The sequence below is a fragment of the Vombatus ursinus genome, unplaced genomic scaffold (genome assembly GCF_900497805.2).
Source record: "Vombatus ursinus unplaced genomic scaffold, bare-nosed wombat genome assembly UNPS02010822.1, whole genome shotgun sequence".
Lineage (NCBI taxonomy): Eukaryota > Metazoa > Chordata > Mammalia > Diprotodontia > Vombatidae > Vombatus > Vombatus ursinus.
The window spans coordinates 106,020-117,194 of NW_020950600.1; positions in this window are offsets into that span (position 1 = coordinate 106,020).

Sequence of the window (11,175 nt, forward strand, 5' to 3'; positions counted from 1 at the left end):
AACTCAGAACTGACTCTGGGTCTGGTTTGATCCTCAGCTGCCTCCGTGAGCAGAAGCATAGGTCCGTATGGTACCAGCCTAGTAAGAAAACATCTTCCAGCTACGGCCACAGCCAGGATGATGACTGTGGCAAAGAAGAGATTTCTTCCTGTTGTTGTTATCGTTCAGTCGTTTCAGTCACGGACAACCCTCCGTGAACCCATTTGGGGTTTTCTTGTTAGAGATACTGGAGTGACTTGTCACTTCTTTCTCCAGCTCATTTTACAGGTGAGGAAACTGAGGCACACAAGGTGGAGTGACTCGCCCAAAGTCACCCAGACAGTAAGTGTCTGAGGTCAGATTTGAACTCAGGTCTTCTTGACTCCAGGCCCTGCGCTCTATGCACTATGGTGCCACCCAGCTGCCCAAAATAATAGCCTAGGTCAGCCTTTTTACTGAGTCCAAGTTCTACAGAACAAATCCTTCCATTGAGGGGATTTGTTCTGTGAAATTTGGATTCAGTCAAAGGGCTGTACTTGAGGACCTAGAGGGCCACTTGAGGACCTAGAGGGCCACACGTGGCCTCGAGGCCACAGGTTCCCCACCCCTGGACTAGGTGATCATAAAAAAACAAAGCAGTAAGTTTAAATTACACAAAGTTGAAGAGGTTTTGCCCAAGAAAACATATCAAAGCAAATAGAAAAAGGGAAATCATCTACTTGGGGAGGAGGGAGTGGGAATATATTTTGCATCAAATAAGGGCAAGGAATGGGACGGGATCTGTGATTTCATTGGCCTGGGGGACTCCCAGGTGGGGAAACTCCCTCCATGAGGGCAGGTCAGCACCCTCTCTGCCTCTCATAGTAGTAGTCTGTTGCGTAGGGCACTGAGAGGCTGAGTAATTTGCCCAGGGTCACCCAGCTGGCTTGTCCATCAAATACCATTGATGAAAGTCTGATATCCAAGATCTATAGAAATATCTCAACTGTAGAGGACATAGAGCCATTCCCCATGAGATGAGAGATAAAAGGAAATATGAACAGGAAGTTTTCAAAAGAACGGTTGCCAGCAATCTACTAGCAGATGAAAGAGTCTGGGACTGGACCCATGGTTTCATTGGTTTAGGAAACTCGTGAGTGAGAAAGTCCCTTCACCAATGCAGGTGAGCACCTTCTCTGGGTTTTGTGGAGCTTAAGTGACTTTCCTAGGGTCACATAACTATGCATGTGTTATAAGGGTTTTCTCAGCCTTGACGCCTATCCTCTATCCACTACTCCACGCAGCCTCTCACAGTACGAGAACAGGCTCCAAATCACTAATAATAAAGGGAAATACACATTTGAAACAGCTCTAAGATTTCCCCTCACATCGAGCAAATTGGCAAAGATGACCAAAAATGGAAATGGTCAGTGTTGGAGGGACTGTGAGAAGAAAGGCACAGGAATATACCATTAGTGCAGCTGTGAACTGGTCCTATCATCCTGAAAAGAAATCTGAAATTATGGTAGAAAAAAAAACAAAACACTGAACTGTTAACCCCCTTTGACCCAGCGATCCCACCACTGAGCATGTAGCTCAATATGGCCGTCCTTCTTACTCAAAGAGGTCCAAAATGACATCACGACGTCGAAGTCAACATACAGTGTGTCCGACTGGGGCTGATCAGACCAATACAAGCTGATTCCCTTGGCCCGTGGACCGACCTCTTTGCAGCAAGGAGCACGGAGCCAGAGCACCGAGACAAGAAAAAAGAGACATTGTCTGTATTTATGCCTCTTCCTTTCTTTTGGACTTCTGGGTGAAGTCAAGAGCTGCCCTGAGCCCTGGGGACAATGGGACGGTTAATCAGGCATGAGGAGTAGGGCGGGAGGGGAGAAAAGTGAAGGAGATTATCCTCATCCGGAAGATCATGGATCCAGAGCAGGAGGGGTCTTATGAGGCTTTCTAGGTCATCCCACTCCCCGCCCCCATTTTAAAGATGAGAAAACTGAAGCCCATGGACGTGCAAGTGACCTGACCAAGGGAACACCGATAGCAATCATCCAAGGAAGGATTTGAACCTGAATCTCTAACTGGAGCTTTCTCTAACTGGAGAATAAGGAAAGGAAGTGGGTAAATAGCCTGCTACCCTTGTGTGGATGGAATAGGAGAAACTCATGGTTTTGCTGGCTTCGACCTCCCTCTTGTGGCCTGAAGGAATATTGCACCCTGATAAAAGGGGTCAATCTCTCCAAAGACGTTCAAGAGCCTCGAGGAAGGAACAAGCTTGAATCAAGCGCCGCCTGGTGACTAACTAGGGTATTTCATCCCGAGTTGATTCAAACCCCTTTCTTGAACTTTTACCCAAGTATCAACAGCCATAAGCCAATGCTCTAAGTTAGCTGTTCTTCGGCTTTTTGTTCTCAGTAACCCATTACACTCTTAAAAACTGTTGAGGGTCCCAAAGAGCTTTTGTCTATGGGATATATGTGTGTACATATACATATACACACATACACACACAAACATATACACGTGTCTGTACATATGTGTGTATATGTATGTGTGTATATATAATGGGTTATGTTGTCGAATCATTTCAGTCATATCTGACACTTTGTGACCCCACTGGGGTTTTCTTGGTAAAGATTCTGAAGTGTTCTGCCATTTCCTTCTTCAGCTCATTTTACAGATGAGGAAACTGAGTCAATCAGGGTTAAGTGATTTGCCCAAGGCCACATAGCTGGTCACTGTATTGCCGGATTTGAACCCATAAAGACGAGTCTTCTTTATTCCAGGCCCTGCGCTCTATCCACTGCGCCATCTAGGAAGATCCATTTGACAGCTGAATTCTATTCAGACGGATTGGAGCGGGGAGAGACTCCAGGGAGGGAAATCAATACCAAAGCTATTGCAATAGTCCAGGATTGAGGTGATGAGGGCCTGCACCAGAGCGACTGCATTGTCAGAGAAGAGAAGCGGGTGACTGGAGAGATGTTGTGAGGGTAGACTAGGCAACTGGTTATGAGGAGTGAGAGAGTTAGAAGTCAAGTGAGGTTTGAGCCTGGTTGACCAGAAAGATGGTGATACCCTCAACAGTAACTGGGAAATTAGGAAGAAGGGAAGGAGTTTAGGTTTGGACACATCCAGTTTAAGATGTCTACAGGATATCTGGTTCAAGATGTCCAAGAGGAAGTGGGAGAAGTAAGACTGGAAGTCAGGAGAAAGGTGAGGACCGAACCCATCAGTCTGAGAATCATCTGTAGGGAGATGGTCATTGAATCCATTGAAGTTGATGATGAGAGGACTAAGTAAGACAGAGGGAGAAGAGAAGAGATCCCAAGACAGAGCTCTGGGGGACACTCACAATTATGGTGTGTGACCTGGACAAAAAGCCAACAAAAGAGTGAGAAGGAGCAATCAGGCAGATCAGAGGAGATCCAAGAAGAGCAACGTCGTGAAAACCTAGAGAGAATTCCTGTCAGAAGTGGCATTTGAAGCCAACTCTCCCTGACTCGCTAAGTACAACACTCAATCCTGTATACTCTGCCTCTTCTCTGGAGAACCTGTTCTGGATCTCACATCCCAGACTGGAATCCATCTCCCCTGACTCACAGAATCAAAATTTGGAATTGGAAAAGATTTTAGAGGTTAGCTGATCCACCACCCCCTTATTTTTTTATATTTTATTTTATTTTAGACAAATACTGAAGCTTAAATACATAAGATAAGAATAAGAAACATTATAAACTTAAACATAAAATAAGAAAAGAAAAAGCATGTCATGTGCACAGCAGAATATAGGAGAGGATTTAGAATATTTAGCAATAACTTTTCATTTCAAGAAAGCCTATATGTCAAATACTGTGCATTATGTTGAAAGCTGTCCATCTTTTCTTTGCTTCCTTGTAGTTTTGTTTTCTTCTGTTCTCTGCTGTACACTTTTTACTTTGTTCTTTTTGCCCCCTTCTTCCACCCTACCCCCCGCTCTGAGGTTACAATTAAGCATGGATATATTTATATATAGATATTGATATATACATACATGTATACACACACACATATGTACATACATACATACTTAAACATATACTTCCCCTAAGCGATTCTACTCCTAATCTTTGTTTTCTACGTTTGTGTGTATCTCTTATTTCCTCTTTCTCCTAACTCATCTACTTTACTTCTACCTGCTACCTTGCCTTCCTGTTACTTAACCTACCCCCCCTCCAGCAATCCCTCCCTTATCCTCCCAATCCCCTAAATCTAAACACCCTTCTATATTCCCCCCTTTTTTGCCTAGGCGATGGGGTTAAGTGACTTGTCCAGGGTCACACAGCTAGTAAGTGTCTGAGACCGGATTTGAACTCAGGTCCTCCTGAATCCAGGGCCGGTGCTTTATCCACTGTGCCACCTAGCTGCCCCTATAACCCCCTTTTGACCTATGTCTTCACCCTCCCCTTTAAAGATCCCTCCTTTATCCTCTCCCCCCTCTATCCCCTTAGAGTTTTATTTCTTTCTAAATTTAAATTTTTATACTCTTCTAGATGTATATGTATTTGTATATATACCTCTTGAACCCATTCCCAATGAGAGTAGGTTTCCAGAACTAACAGCCCTCCTCCCCCATCTAATTCCTCTGTATTGCTTCTTCCTCTTGCACCTTGTTTGTATAAGATAATTAGTCTTTTAGTCACTTTTGAACACTTTTACTATTTAAAGTCATCATACTCAGGTCTACCCCAGTCTTTCTTATAAGCTACCTAATTGCCAATAACAGTCTTAGCCATAGGCTTTACATTTTACATACATAAAAGGTAAACATTCTATCCTTATTGAGTCCCTTGTAATTGGTCATTGGTATGTACCTTATATTTCTCTTGGGTCTAGTATGTCAAATCTTCTATTGAGGGCAGGGTTGTTTTTTGTTTTGTTTTAACAAAGTCCTGAAAGTCTGACAATTCATTAAATGTTCATCTTTTTTTCATTCAGAATTATGCTTGGCTTTGCTGGGTATGATATTTTCGACTGGAAGCCCAGTTCTTTTGCTCTTCGATATACAGTGTTCCAAGACCTGCAATCTTTTAGTGTCGCCACTGCTAAGTCTTGTGTGATTATAATTGTGGCAAATTGTTTTTTTTTCTTGTTGCTCATAATATTTTGTCCTTGACCTGGGAGGTCTGGAATTTTACTATAATAGTCCTGTGAGTTTTCCTCATAGGATCTCTTTCAGGTGATGATCAGTGGATTTTTTTCTATTTCTACTTTCCCCTCTTGTTCTAAAGCTTCGGAACCATTTTCTTTAATTATTTCTTGTATTCTTGTTACCAAGATTCTTTTTCTGATCATAGCTTTCAGGTAGTCCAATTATTTGTATGTTTTCTCTTCTTGATCTTTTCTCCAGATCAGTTACTTTTTTTTTTTTTTGGCAGTTGGGGTTAAGTGACTTGCCCAGGGTCACACAGCTAGTAAGTGTCAAGTGTTAAAGGCAACAAGGCACAGAGGACAGAAAGCCAGCCTTAGAATCAGGAAGGCTGGGTTCGACTCTAGACATACTGGCTCAGTGACACTGGGAAAAACATTTAACCTTTCAGAGCCCCCCAAGCAACTCCTTAAGATTATAAATTGCTGAACAGTTGCTAATTTAAGTTGAAAGAGGGAGGTTTTTCACCAGGAGTTCATTACATCGGTGAAATTACAGGTCTGGACAAAAGGTAATAGCTTATATTTCCAAAATGAATATAGCAAGTGTTCCCAAGTCTTTTACAGGCACTGAATGTCCTAGATGCATTTCAGGTATAGAACAGCCTTTATTTGCTGCCTGAATAAAATGTATAAAGTTCTAAAGGAATCACAAGAAGCTATGAACACTATATAGCTAATGAATGCATAAAGCACTCAGACATCCTGTTAGACTCCTTTCTCCTCCACGAGTGAACAAAAAGGTGTTTATTAAATACTCTCTTCGTGCTAAGCTCAGAGGTAAGGAATACCAAAGTAAAGAGCCTGACCATTCTAATGGGAGAAGACAATACATACAGGGGAGTGGTAGCCAGGGAGATTTTGGTTTAGAAATTTACGGAGATGGTGAGAGGTGTCATGGGGGAGCAGGATGACATACTCTTTCCCAGAACAGTGACAGAGGATATTCGATTATGGCCCAGGAACTGGAATGCATTGGGCTGGAGCGGGCGACAGATGAAAAGATGTCCGGAGAGCGAAGAGAATCCCAGAGCGACCCCAGCACTAGATGTAGTCAGTGACCAAGACAAACGCCAATCAGGACAGCTGGACTTGTCCAAGATCACACTGCTACTAAGTGTCTGAGGCCAGATTTAAGCTCAGGTTTTTCTGTCTCCAGGCCAAGCCCTCTAACCACTGCACCACCAGCTGCCTTTGAACTGAGTCTAGAAGTGAATTAGGAGTTATAAGAGGCATGGGTGATGAAGAAGAGGGTCCCAGGCAAGAGGAACAACTTTCATGAAGGTAGGGGACGGAATGTCACAGAGAATAACCACAATCAGAGGGAGTGTATCTTGATGAGTGATGTCATCAGCCTGGTAAGAGAGGCTCTAGGCAGAGTGTGAAGGATTTTAGCCCTAATTCCAAGGAATTTCCATTTTATTCTACAGGCAATGGGGAGCTGCATGAGCTTCTTGATGGAAAGAAAGCCATGGTCAGAAGTGTATTTTGGGAATGTCAAACTGGCAGCTTTGCAGAAAGCAGAATGAAGAGAGGGAGAGATAGATGCAAATTCAATTAGGAGGCTATTGCCATAGTCCAAGCCTGGACGAGGTTGGTTTTGGTGTGAGCAAAGCAGAGGAGACAAATAGAAGAGATGTGGAGGAATAGTAAGATGTTGATCAGAGTCAAAAGTGAGGAGGATTCTGGGGTTCTAAGCCTGGGTGACTGAAAGAGCAGTGGTGTCCTCAACAGAAATCAGGAAGGTACTTGGAGAGTGAGTTTAGGAGGAAAGATGGTTCCAACATCTTCTGGACTCACTGAGTTCATGTTGGTACTCCCTCCAATGCCCTAGCCTTCCAGTTCTTTAAGCACCTCAAATCCCATGACCTTCTCTTCCACACCTCATGGGGATGGTCACACTCTGAACCTCATCATCACCCCCAAGTGTTCCACAGCCTTGATCAAAAATACTGACATTCCTCTCCTAACCATAACTCCTCTTTCCTTCTCTCCCTGTGTGTGTTTCACCCCTCCCTAAAAACTGTTCTCCCCCCATCCCTCCCATCCCTTCACTCCAAAGCATCATCTCAATCCACATCTCTGCTGACTTTCCTCTCTTCCCAATCTCAACCCTATAGTTAACCGGGTCAATTCTTCACTGTCCTCTATCGAATCCTTCACTCCCTTTTCCAAACACAAAAAATCCATTGCCAAACCCCATTCCTGTATGACTCCCACCATTGGTCACCTCCCCTCCTACTCACATTCTACACTGAGCTAACGAAGGTTGCACAACTGTACTGACCAGATCAACTATAAAACCACGTTATCTCTTCTCCCTTCTTCCTTTACTGGAAAAAAAGAAATTTTGTCCAGTCACGATGATTCTCTCTTTAAGCCTTCTCTATCTCACAACCCCTTGACTTCACCCCCAGTCTCACCTGCTTTTCCAAAGCCTCTGACATTGGGTGGCCCTTCCTGCCACAGGTAGCCCCTCTATCTGCATCTTTAATCCTGGCCCTTCCATCTTCTCCAGCAGATTACCTCCATAATCACCCTGCAAGCTAATCACCAGCCTTTACCTAACGTCTCTTCCCATGTCGCCTACAAACATGATCAACTCTCTACTGTCTTTTAAAAAAAATCCGTACACTAGACCCTCCATCCCCTTTAGCTAGCAATCCATATCTCTCCTCCCTTTCTTAGCCATACTCCTTGAAAAAGCTGGATAAAACCTTGGGCCTGGAGTCAAGAAGTTTTGAGTTCAAATTTGGCCTCAGATACTTAGTAGCTATGTTACCCTAGGCAAGTCACTTCATCCCTGTATACCTCAGTTTTCTCAGCTGTAAAATGGGGATAATAATAACACTTACCTCCCAGGGTGGTTATGAGGACCAGATGTGATAATGTTTGTAAAATCCTTAGCGCAGTGCCTGGTACATAGTAGGGACTTAATTCCTGTTTTCTTCCTTCTATATTCCCCTCACTGCCCATGGTTCCTCTTCTCTCACTCACTCCTTTGCTTTGCACTTCACCACTCTGCTAAAACTACCCTCCCCAAAGTTACCAACAATTTCATCCCTGTTAAATTTGATGGTCTTTTTTCAGTCCTCATCTTTCTGCACCTCCTTCTTTCTACTGCCTTTGACACTGACAACTTTCTCCTTTTGGGATTCCTCTCTCTCTCTCTCTCTCTCTCTCTCTCTCTCTCTCTCTCTCTCTCTCTTTTCTCTCCTTCTCCCTCTCACACTTTCTTCTCCTTCTTTCTCTGTTTCTCTACCTCTCTCCCTCCCTCTTCTGTTCCCTTCTTCTCTCTTTCTCTCTCCTTCCCTTTCTCACTCTCTTTCTACCTCTCTCTTTTTTCTCTCTCTCCCTTCTCACTCTTTCTCTCCTCTTCCTCTCTTTCTCTTTCCCACTCTCTTTCTACTCTCTGTCTCTTATCTTTTTCTCTCCCTCCTCTCTTTTTTCTCTCTACCACTCTTTCTCTCTCTCTCTCTCTCTCACACACACACACACACACACACACCACATATACATATACATATACATATACATTTACAATTACATATACATATACATATATATACATACAATTATGTACAGAAATACATTTCATTCAACAGGGAAAGTGAAGAAAGGAGGTGTGGAATTAGAGAGAGGGTAAATCAAGGGAGGGATTCGTCTTAAGAAAAACAAGATCTGAAGATGCAAAAAATTATTTATAGTTCTTCTGAGGTAGCAAAAAGAATAGGAATCTGACGGGGTACCCATAAATTGGGAAATGGATGAACAAGTTATTATATGTAAATATGATGAAATACTGCTAATGTTATAAGAAATAATGAAAGGGATGGTTTCAAAAAACTGGGAGAATATGTATGATATATTCATACATCCATATATATATGGAGAGAAATAAACAGAGAGAAACAATATGGGTAAAGACAAACAATGTTCAAAGACTTGGGCATTCTGATCAGCATAAGGACCAGCCATGATTCCTCTGGAATCATGGTGAACCAAGCTACCTACCTCCTCAAAGAGAGGTAAAGGACTCAGAGCACAGAAAAGGACAAACATTGTTTTGGAAAATGGCCAGGGTGTAAATTTGTTTTGATTGACTGATTTGTCTTGGGATGTGTTTGTAACAGGGCTTGTTTTCAGTCTTCAAAAGTTCCTGGGTTTGAGGTAGGAAGGCGAGAAAGCAGATTTTTACTGAGTGAAAAAAAATGTAATTTAAAACCAATCAAAGGGACCAGAGGGCCCTAGGACTGGAGCCCCAAGAGTTCAGACACTGGGCTCAGAGGCTCTATTTTATACCAGGAGACTGGGCAGGAGAAAGCCACATTAAGCAGGGCTGGGCTGCTTCTGACACACACCTGCAGGCTCAAGTCTTACAATGCTGATCCTACTTTTACTATATCTCCTGCTCCTTGCTCTGGCCCTTCACAGCAGGGGATCAAGGAACCCTTGGGGCCAGCTGCCCCCTGGCCCCACACCCCTACCATTGCTTGGAAACCTGCTACAGCTTGGCCCTTCCAGTTTGGACAAACGACTCATGGAGGTAGGAGATAGCACCAGGAGGGCAAGAGCTGGATTGTAAGGGGTCCTAGATAATGGGGACCTGAGGATAGACTCATCTGAAAGGAAAGAGGAAAATGCCCAGTTAGATTGAGTAGAGGCAGACACTGAAAGCCACAGAGACAGAAGGAGAGGGGATAGTTATGGGGTCCTAGAAGTTGGGACTGGGAGACCCAAATCCAACTGGGGCAGTCATTGGGAAGTCAAGACACAGTAACCACTGGGGTTGGAGAATCACGGTCCCAGAGACCAGAATGGGGGGAGCTAGAAGACCCAGACATCATTGTCTGAGGACATTCCTAGAGGTCATACTGATGGGGAGAGTCAAGGACTAAACTGGGGGCTTGGCACACCTTGGCCTGGGGTCCTGAAGTTGAAGATAGAGGACCCAGGATACAGAGTGAGGGCTGGGGTCCCCAACACTGAGGTATCAGGGGTCAGTAGGTTCTTGGGCAGCTAGGGGATGCCGTAGTGCATAAAGTGCTGGGCCTGGAGTCAGGAAGCTTCATCTTCCTGAGTTTGATCTGGCCTCAGACACTTCCTAGCTGTGTGACCCTGGGCAAGTCATTTCACCTTGTTTGCCCCAGTCCCTCAACTGTAACATAAGCTAGAGATGGAAATGGCGAACCATTATAGTATCTCTGCCAAGAAAACCCCAAATGGGGGGAATATGATTCCCAGATGGGCTATGGGGATTGGGTGCAGGGAAACCAAGGACCCTCAGGCTGTAAGCTGAGAGTCTGATCTGGGTCCCTGTCCCTCCTGCAGCTGAGCAAGAACTTTGGATCCGTGTTCACAGTGTATTTGGGCCCACAGCCATCAGTGGTGCTGAGTGGAGCCAGCACTCTCAGGGAAGCTCTACTTCTGCAGGCAGACACCTTTACTGGTCATGGTGGCATGGCCTCTTTTGACCGCTGCACCAAAGGCAAAGGTGAGGGGGGTCGGGTGCAGAGCCTCCCTTCATGCTGAGGCCCTGGTATCATGTCTTCATCTCTCCCCATATCTCTCTGTTCCCCCTCAATGAATTTCTGTCTCCTTTGGGTCTTCATGACTCACATCTCCCCATTTCCCTCAGTCTCCATTCCACTTTTCTCTCACACATTCTCTTTCTGGACCAGTCTCCTGGTGACTACTCTCCCAGTCTCTGCTCTTCATGTCTCTGCTCCACTTATGCCTCTCCTCCCCACTCTGCCTCCATCGGTGTTTGCCATGTGCAAGTCTCCATGTCTCCATGTCTCCATCTTTGCTCTCCACATCTCTGCCCTGTCCTATCTCTGCCCTCCTGGCTCCCTCCCCATTGTCGCTGTGTCCTCTCTAACTCTGTCTCCCAGGTGGGAGTCTCTACTCACTCCCCTGTATCTTTGCCCTCAATAACACTGCCCCCTCTTGTTTCTGCCCTCCTATCTCCTTTCCCTTGTCTCTCTCTGTACCCATATCTATCTCCTATGTCTCTGT